The sequence below is a fragment of the Populus euphratica genome, unplaced genomic scaffold, assembly GCF_000495115.2.
Source record: "Populus euphratica unplaced genomic scaffold, PopEup_1.0 scaffold180.1, whole genome shotgun sequence".
In the NCBI taxonomy this organism is placed as follows: domain Eukaryota; kingdom Viridiplantae; phylum Streptophyta; class Magnoliopsida; order Malpighiales; family Salicaceae; genus Populus; species Populus euphratica.
This window is the reverse complement of record NW_011500060.1, coordinates 1-11,279: the sequence shown is the minus strand read 5'-3', so window position 1 is coordinate 11,279 and position 11,279 is coordinate 1.

Below are 11,279 nucleotides of genomic sequence, written 5' to 3'. Positions count from 1 at the left end.
TGCATTTAAAATGAACATTTACCATAAATTAAAGGTATCTTATGGTATAAGACTTGTTATTATAAAACATGTTTTAGTTAAGGAGTTATTGATACTTCAAGTGTAAAATAATGATATAAAACCTTGATAAAAATACACTTTTAAGTATCAATCAGTATCCATGCAGGAAGTGTCAAAATAAAAAGTATATGTATCCAGATGTTGTAATGATGCATCTTCTACACAAATGGGTTATGGAGAATTACCAGTGTTGGTATGCACATAGAGAACTATTTGTTCATAATAAAAGCATAGGAGAAAGGGTGGTTAGGTCAACATCTAGTGCTAGCAACATGTATGGAGTTACAAATGACAATAGTAATCCTTACAGGAATATAGTTTTGGATGCAATAAGAATGAATCAAGGTAATGTTGGTCAATGTCCAATCATAGAAGAAGAACCTAATGTAGATGCAGCTAGGTTTTTTTATCTATTGAAAGATTCTAACGAACCATTATGGGATGGCTGCACAAACCATAGTAAATTATTGACTATAGCACAAGTCTTCATCATCAAGTCAGAACACGAGTTGAGTAAGGCTGGTTATGACAAAATGATTGAATAGGCAAGAAGCATTTTACTTGAAGGGAATAGGTTGAAAGAGAACTTTTATGCTGTAAAGTCCATGATGAAACCCCTCAGTTTAAGATACCAAAAAATTGACATGTGCCCTAACTTCTACTTGTTATACTACCTTGAAAATACTGAGCCGACCGCGTGCATGACATATGGGCATTCCCATTACAAACACAAAACTAGTAAGGGAAAAACTCATGGCATATAAAAAATTTAGATACTTCTCAATCACACCTAGAGTATAGAGGTTATTCATGTCATCAAAGACCACTAAGCACATGATATGGCACCAATCACATGATACAGTTGATGGAGTGATGGTGCATCCTTCTGATGGCGAAGCATGGAAACACTTTAACAGGATGCATCCTCACTTTTCAGTTGAATCAAGAAACGTGCATCTTGGGCTTTATACAGATAGATTTAACCTATTCTAGTCACTTGCTGCTCTTTATTGTTGTTGGCTGGTCATCCACATGGTTTATAACTTATCTTTGGAAATGTGTATGAGGTTAGAGTTCATGTTTTTATCTAGTATCATACTCGATCCTAACAACCCGAGCTAGAATATAGATGTTTATCTTCAACCATTAATTATCGAGTTGATCCAGTTGTGGTCTTATGAAGCTTTGACATATGATATATCTAGGAAACAAAATTTTCTTATGAGGGTAGCTTTGATATGAACTATCAATGATTTTACAGCTTATGAAATGGTTTCTAGTTAGAGCATGCAAGGAAAACTAGCATGTTCATATTATATGGAAAAACAAGGCATTCATGCTAATAAATTGAGGTAAAGCTTTTTTTTACTATCACTGTTGCTACCTAATTTTCTACCTATGTTTTTGATGAATTTTCAGAAAAAACCAAAAAATAGCAAAAAACAATGAAAACCCTAAACAAATACATTTTGATATATTTGCATCATTTTTAGTATTTTCAACGTCATCTAAGAAGAATTTAAATTTTTAAAGGTATTTTGAACGCGTTTAACTTTTAATGCGTTAATTTTACAATTACTGATTTTTCTTGTTAAGTCAACGTTGAATTGCTCACTTTCAAAAATACAAAAAAATCAAAATTTATAGTAAAAGAAAAGGAAAAGTTTAGGGACCAGTTTGGAAACATAGCAACATTTTACCTATAAATGCAAGTTTATAGTTAAAAAAAAGGGGGGGCGCTTGGCAGAAAAAATTGGTGGAAAAAAACAATTAAAGGGAATAGTATAGAAAAAAGAAAACCCTAATAAAAAAACGAAGCTATCCTTTTTTTTAAGGGGAAGCCACCGCTCCCTCTCTTTATAAAAAAAGAAAAAAAACAGAGAAACCCCCTCTCCCAACCAATAGAGACCTGGCCGCCATCTCCCTCTCCCTCTCCCGGTCCTCAACATATAGCCCTCATTTTCATCTTCTCTAACATCCACAATAGTCGTCGTTCTTCCTCTTAAAGCAAAAAAACCACACAGCTCCCCCTCTTCTTCTTTTTTTTTGAAAATGCAGCTGCCTTCCCCCGAGGTCCTTGGTTTTTGCTCTCCTAGAGAGAGCTAAGGACCCCCAACCATATCAGATCCTTTATTCCCCATCTCAGCTGAATGAAACCTCCCAACCGAGAATACCATCTATTCCCTCATTAATAGACTTTCAAACCCTTTCTCAAACAACCACCATCAACCGGCCAGCAACAACAGCATCCCTTGTCTAGTAGCTCATTACATAGAGAATAAGGAAATGAGAAAAAAGGCTGAAGGATAGTAAAGAAGGGGTGGAAAACCAAAACTTGTATGGGCGCCGATCTCACAACCATGGCAGCAATGGACAACACCATTATTGTAGAAATGAAATGGGAGGTGGGAAACTGCCAATCCAATCATCCACATGTTTGGTCCATTAGCAGCGCATGCAACACCAGGCTCTAGAGTTGGCGAAGCTAAAGCAAGAGAGAGAAAAGTATATCTGAAAAGGGGAAGGCAAAGAATTCGATATGAAAACAAAGAAAGAAAAACTAAAAGAGACTTGCTTGTTGCGTTTTTTGGTGTTTTGCAGGTAACGATGTTACTCACGACCGATAGGAAGATGTAGAGGGGAGTAAGCCATTACGGATCCCCCCCCCCCCCCGCTCTTTGGATTTCATGGTGGCGCGTGAACCCTTACACCACTAGTGGTAGTACAGTGGCACGTGGAGAAGACACACCGCGCCTGTTCTTGCAAATTCTAGAAGGCTTCTCTACAGTTCCTGTGATTTTTGGAAGTGTATTCTATAAATTTTAGAATTGTTAAGGTTTTGTGTGGGTAGTTTTGATTTCTATTTACATTGTAACCTTTTTTAAGCCTGTAACTATGGATGAGTAAACATAGTAAAAAGAGAATGGATACGTGTGTGTGATTGTATTTTCTCTAATGTATATTTTTTAGTTATATATCTAAAGGAAAAATAAAATTATGTTGTATTTCTCAATAATATATAAGAACATGTTTCTATATGTATTTTGGGATTTAATAACTAGTTTATTAAAGCCTTAAGAATTTGACTAATATTTTAAATTTTCAAATCACATCAAATTGCAAAGCGGCTTACCTTAGGTAAGGTGTGCTAGTGGTGCTAATACCGTCCTTTGCAGCAATTAGTCCCTTATCCTCAAATCTTTGACAAAATCAGTACACTCAAGTTTTCCGATAGCCTTCAATCAAATACTAGGTGGCGACTCCTAAATCAAGCAAACAAACAAAAATCACTAATGGATGTCGAGCGGGTGACGTGCGATAGTCACCGTCGTTTCTTGCCACTGAATCACAAGTATAGAAAAAACATAAAGGATTTCTTTTTTAGCAGAGTTGAAAAGGATGTTACACCCCCACATCTTTCTGGTGAAGAATTGCATGATGTTGTATCAAAGTATGGTGACATTGTATTTGGTGACACGACTAAAAGATTGATGTCTTCTCCCAACTGCAGGAGTGTCGAAGTAATAAATAGCCCGGCAAGACCAAGGTCGAACCGTACGGAGGTTAATTGTATAAATTATAAATAACAATAATACAATAACAATAATAACAACAATAATAGTAACAATAATAACAATAGTAATAGTAGTAGTAGTAGCAATAGTAGTAGTATAGAAAAAGAAAAAGAAGAAGAAGAAGTTGATGAGAACTTTGAGATGGAAGATTAACGTAAGGATTAAACAATGATAACAACCAATATCAAGATTAGAGAATCTACTAATGGTATGTCAAGCAGGTATAGTATAAACTCTTATTACTCAATTGGAAACCACACACAAAAAAGGTTCTAATCAGCTTATAAATAGTTAACATGATTACATTAGTTATCTTATTCGATTAATGCTAATACTTGTAAATGTTGTCAGGCATTCATGATTATAACTTATGTTAACTATAAATCAGGTTTCTTTCATAGCACAGGTATCAGTTATACTATATGGTTGTGCTATGAAAGTGCCAAGTATTTGTTGTACCAGGTGTTATACGATATAAATTTAGATTAGTCATTTAATAAGCAAAGTATTAAAGAGTGAGCAAGATAATAGATACAAGACATGTTAGTATCAAACATTAAAATTCATATTAAGTTTACACTGTACTTATTCTTACACCATTAGTGTAACATTTTCACTTTAACATAATAAACTTAGCTAAACATAATGAAACAGAAAAACATAAATAAACAAGATAAGAACATAAATAAGATAAAAGTTAACTAAGTAAATAAAAGGAAATGAAAAGCATAAACTTGATATTAATGAAAAGAAAACATAAGCATTACAAAAATACAAAGAGAGAAAGCAAGAGCATGATTTTGATCTAAAAACCAAGATGCATAAATGCATGGTAAATGCATCCTTTTATAGGCTAGGAAAAAAAATTGAGGTCATTTGAACTTCTAGAACTCTAGATATAGGATGAATATTGAATAGTGTCTAGGCTGCAAGATAAATTCTGACCTCTTCGTTGTTGCTATAATTCGGATTTAAAAACGACCTTATTAAAACCAGATCTTCACATGAAAATTATAGGCCTACTTTAGTTAAGGAGTTCTTGATACTTCAAGTGCAAAATGATAATATAAAATCTTGATAAAAATACATTTTTAAATACTAATCATTTGGTCTCCAATCAGGTAAGCAGAATTTTTCTAGTTTTGGTTTAACCCACAATTGGGTAAGACAAAATATCATTTGGATGCTTCCTTATTGGAAGACCAATCTCCTCTGTCATAACCTTGATGTCATGTACATAGAAAAGAACGTGTTTGAGAACATTTTTAACACCATTATGGATGTCAAGGGGAAGACATAAGAAAACATCAAAGCTAGATTGAATATAGTTTTGTTCTATAGCCATAAAAATATGGAGTTGGTTTGTGATAGGCTACGGATTGCAAAACCAAGAGCAAGTTTCACGTTAGAGAAAAATATACAACTATTAGTCTACAAATGGCTTAAGAGTTTGTATTTTTTTGATAGGCATGCTTCGAACATATCAATGTTGGTTAATATGAAGGAATGCAAATTGCATGGAATGAAAAGTCATGATTGCCATATGTTTATGCAAACACTTATTCCATTAGTTTATTGTGATTTGTTGCAAAAAGGGATAAGGGATGCACTCACAGAGATTAGTCATTTCTTTTGAGATATATGCTCTAGCAAGTTGAATATTGATCACATTGAGAGGCTTGAAAAAAATATCATTGAGACACTATGCAAACTTGAGATAATATTCCATCCATTATTTTTTTACTCAATGGAGCATCTCCCCATACATTTACCGTTCGAGGTAAAAGCTAAAGGATTGATCCAGTATAAATGGATGTATCCATTCGAACGTTTAGATGTTATAATTGCAATATAATTCATATATAAAAGTATTTCCTTTGTTTTTCTTAATTGAAAATATTTTATTAATTTAATGCAGGTACTTATTCAATATCAAGAAAAAGGTTAAGAACAAGGCGTATGTTAAGGCTTTGATATGTGAGGGCTATATTGTTAAGGAGATCTCAATATTTATCTTATACTATTTTGAACCTCATTTAAGAATGAGAATCATTCACATTCCATGACATGATGATGGTGGTGAAGTGCCTTCCAATGGGAACTTGTCAATATTCTCTAATCTTGGATGACCCACACTTAAAAATGTCATAAAGGGAAGATATTTGCTAGAAATAAAGTTTAAACAGGCATATAATTATGTTTTATTTAATTGTAATGAGATAAGACCTTTTATTCAGTAAGTATATGTACTACTGATTTAACTTTATTAAGAATATTCTATTTATATATTGTAATATCATAAACTCATATAATTTAGAACAACCTTGCAAGCAACACCAACAATATTTACTGTTCATTGACTCACAGCTGACCGAATTTCAAATCTTTCAATTATAAGATGAACAATCTGTCATGTGGTTCAGAACACATGTAATTACTATTACAAACTCATTATCTCTTGCAAAGTTATTGTATGTCATTACAAAATTCTTGTTTATTGTTTATTGTTTATTGTTGTATATTATATATAAGGTTTATCAAATGAGAAGGAGTACTGCTAAGTCATTGTTTTCACTAAGCCTAGACCCTGAAAGAAAGGTTAAGTGCTACAACAAGTATTTTGTTAATGGATATGTATTCCATACTAAAGAATACAAGTATGGAAGAAAAACATACAACATCGGTGTTTGTGTTAAGGGATCGACTTATAATGAGTTAGAAGTTGATTACTATGATAGATTAGAAAAGGTCAGCGAACTGCAATATCATAGCAAGCAGAATAGAATATTTTTATTTAAATGCTATTGGTATGACACCACTAACAAAGGAATCAAAATTATTATTATGATTGTAAATAAATTATTATTTTTATTTCAAATAAATTGTTTATACACAAGACAAATTCAACTAGGACAACACACTTGACAATATTGTGAGGAGGGTGTGGAAAAATCACTCAATGACTAGGTATGACACCAAAAACAATACGATATTTTTTTTTATAAAAAATATGTTTTAAAATCTAATTTGTCACTATGGAAGTAGGTTGCGTGATTTTTTTTTATGAAGCATAAAAAAAGGCCAAACCAATGCAAGAGATAATGATCTTCAAAGTTGGAACAACATGGCAGTTTAGAGGGATTTCAAATCGCTATACATATCAAGAGATGTATGGTTGAAATATATTAAGCACGTGAAGTCTGAGCAGTTCACACGATGCTCATAGTCCAATGTTGGCAACCAGAACCATAAAATTCATGGTTTGGTAACAACACACACTAGTGGCTTCGTTTTGTTTGTTGCACATGCAAAATGGATGGTAAAATTAATTTAAATAAAATAAATCATTATTTTAATTTTTTATTACTTAATTAATTTTTTTCTAACAGGCAATGTCTCTTAGACGTAAACCGAGTCCAATGGAGCTATTTGTAGAGACGTATGTGAGGACTGAGACCACCAAAAGAGGGTGCAACAGTTCATTGACAACTGCGCTTAACATTTTATGGTTTGTTAGTTCAACCCTTTTATTTTGTAAGTTATTAATTTTCTTGAATTGAATATGATGATTTATTTTTTCATTTTCAAGAAACCTATAATAGCAGGTTGAGAGAGAGATATGGGGACAATCATTCAAGTCATCTGGATTTCAATCTGGATTTGTGGATGGAGGTAGGATCATCCAATGAAGTCGATAAAAATCAAGTATACGAGCTTCCTAACACTACAGTCAAGAACTTGTAAGCAACCTATAGTGTCTCAATTGTTGGAAGCTCCCAATCAATATCAAGCACCCAATCTAAGAAGTTTGTGGCCTTATAGCAATACACATGAACAATTTCATCAAATGATTATAAACATGATATCACAAAGTGGTGATACATATGCAGCCTCTTTTTGGTTGTTTGGTCCCGAGAACAACTAGCCTTCTCCTCCTCCTCCTTCTCCAGCTTCGATATTGATTTAATTTAATATTAAAAAAAACACATTCAATTTGTAATAAATATTTTTACTTTATTTTTTTTATTTTTAATGTTTAATAAAATTTTATTTGCACAATTCATTTTTTTACTATTAATTTATATAATTTTATATTATTTATACTAAATAATTTAAAAATAAAAAATAAAAACCCCACCAACATATTTATAGATGGCATGCATTCGTTCGCATTTTACAAAGAGTTGAAAAATATTTATAGGAAATGCCACTATCACTAATAGAATAAATTCATCGGTATATTTCTAGCGAGAATTTTTTTTTGCTGATATTTTTTGTTCGTAAAACCATTGATAATTTTTTTTCCCGACAAACTTAACACTAGAATGTAGTATTATAGATGAAGGACATGTCGACGAACACTCTTCATCGAGGACTTAGTGAGTAAAAAATTTACCGACAAAGTCTGAATCTCATATCGACGGATTGTGTTTGTCACTAAAACTGGAAATCTTGTAGTGTCTGGCTCAGGTTTTAAACTAGACCAAGAGGGACTTGACTTGATGTGATCTAGTTGACCTGGTAAGTTCAAATATAACCCAGTTAAAACCCAGTTTTATATCAAGGATTAAAAATTTTCAAGATAGTGTTGTTAGAAGCCTTTCCTTTTATATAATGAGACAAAGCCATGTTGAACCAACTCAAGTTAACCAGTCAAACTCACAGTCTGGATGACATGTATAAATTTACAACATCAACAAATCCAATTGAGGTGCTAACCAGGTCCATTGGAAGTTCAGGGACTGAATTGACTAATGACATTGTTTTGAGTTCAATATTTCCTATCATCTAGTTTTATGATATTAAAGAGAGACTTCTCTTTAATTAAATCTATTTTTATTAGCATGTTGTACCTTTCACTTACCTTTTCTTTTGCTTGAATATATGTTTTTTTATATAAATTATAATAATTTTGATATCAATGCATTAAAAAAATCAGAACAATAAACTGGATATGCATTATTGTGGAAAACTCTATGATAGTGGCGTCAAAACTAACCCAGCACAACGAGTTAACTTGAAGACCACTCCAACACCAAAGTCATGGCAACTTTGGTTTTTATCTTAGTATGTTTAGGTTTTAAAACATTGGGTTCGTTATTTTCTGGACTTATTTTGCCTTATTTGTTTGGTCTTATTTGAAATTAACTTATATTTGGTTTTAATTATTTTTAGCTATAGCATAAGACTTGTTTGCACTTAATAGTTTCTTTAGAATTTTAGGTTTAATCATCTATTTTGAATCAAATTTGTAAGTGGGTCTAAATCAATTTACTAGGTTAGATCTATTGAGTTATTTTTGTTTAGACTATAAAAAATTCATGTAAAACACTTTTTTTATTTAGAATTGATAATATTATTACTTTCGAATTTATTCAACTTATATGAGAAAGGACGCTTTTTAGTTCTCTTAAAAAATAAATTAGCTTATCAAAAATTAACTGGTCTCATGATGTCTTCCTTATACTTCTCATTCATAAATTAGTATTTGTTGGGTTGGGGTTCTTACTCTAATAATATTGATATCTTGGGATAGGTTTTCATTATGTCACTTATACTAGATCTATTTCAACTTTCTGGGATTCATTGATAATCTTTTGGAATATATTTTTTTATTTGGTTATATTATAATAAAAATCAACCCAATAAAATTTAAGAAAAAAATATTCATCATGAAAGGCTACAGAAAAAAAGTGTTTAGAATGATATAATATGAAATCAAAATCGATTTAATCAAATAATATCCAAATAAAATTTAGTGGTCATATAATTTTTTTTTAAAAAAAAACTAATGTTATAATATGAAAAGCTGCACAAGAAAAGTGATTTCTAATGTTATAAAATGAATTTTATAATATGAGCATTTAATCAAAAATATTTTAAAAAAAACTATATAATAGTCATGGTCAAATAAATAAATAATACTATGAAGGACGGTAAAAAAAAATCTTAAAATATTTTTAATTAATATTTTTAATGGTTTCTAATTTATTTATTTAAAAAAAAAAACAAACAACAAAACAAGTAAATTGTGTGGCCTTGGTGGGCCTACGTGTTTTCCCCACAGACAAGGCCTAGCCCATTCATCATGTCTCCTTTATTTATGGTTTAATCTATCTTTTTTTTTTATTTAAAAAAATAACAGGTAACACATTATCTACTAATTCTCCTCTAGCCATATAAATGGAAGAAAATTTAAGCTCCACCCATTGGTGCCCAAATAAATATATTTCTCATCTAAAACCACCTATAAAAATATCTTATAAATCTCAATAAATCCATATATAACCTCAAAAAAACCTTTAATTTAGAAAACTAAAAATCAACTCGAAATGAAAAAGAATTCACCTAAATAAACTTATATTATTAAACGAAACTCTTTGATATCAATATCAATCATTTTACTTGTTGTGGTGTCAAAAACCAATGATTTTTTCTCTTCTTATATGTTTAACAATGATTTTCTCTTGAATCTCTCAAACATAAGGACTAGGATATGAATAAAATGATGTGTTGTACCAAATCAAAATAGTATCAAACTAAATGGACCAAAATTGAATTTTGCCAAAATTCAAGACAAAAAATGTTAAAGAAATGCCCTAGTATTGAAAGAAAAAAAAAACTTGAATCTCTCTCATTGTCAATTTTGATCTCTAATTTTTTACAAGAAACAAAACTAATATTTTTTTCATTTGAAATCAAACATTAACCCAGCATTGAGATTTTCATCTAGATTTAGAAATCCTTCTAGAAAATAAACTTAAACACATAACTAAGCTAAATTCCCTTTCAACACAATATACAAAGATAAAAATATATAAAAAAAAAGTTTGATGATTAAAGTGAAATAAAATAAAAAAATACAATTATAATTACAATTTAGAGTATTTCCCCTCAATACATACAATGAAAACACAATACATCCTCTATACCTTTTTTGGTTTTATTAATTACTTTTTTTCTTATAAAAAATATCAAGTTTTAATCTTTTTTATACACAACAATATTTTAAATTCAAGTTTCATCTTAATCAATTAATTACCACTATAAAAAAGAAAAAAACTCATACAATACCATTTGGAAAAAACCTAAAGATGAATGAGAAGTTATTGTAGCCCAAGACTTCAATTCCTGTTCATTATAATTGTGATTTGATTAAATTTTCTTAGCTCAAAAAATCTTTTAATTAGGTATTAGGGTAAAATGATTTTTTTAACATGATATATTTATTTTTTATAAATTATATAGGGTTAGGTTGGTCATTTAATTTTTTTTGCATATAAAAATATGAATTTAACTCTAAAATAAAATAAAAAAATCACGCTTACAAATTGTATAGGGTTTGATTTGTAAATTTTGGTCTTTTTAATTTTTTAAAATAATATAATTATTTTGATGTTTTTAAATAAAAAATCAACTTAATTCTCTTACCTGCGCTTCTTTTTTTTTTTTTCATTGGTTTTATTATAAATTTGAATATTTGTTGGTGGCTTTTTATAATTGATATATATTAAATAATAAATATAATTTAAAAAACATGTTAAGATGGTGTTTAATAGTAAATCTTGGCAGCTCATTGAAGCTACACGTGTTTCAAGAATGATGTCGGTTTGAGTCTGGCAAGAAACCTAGCAACACAAAAAG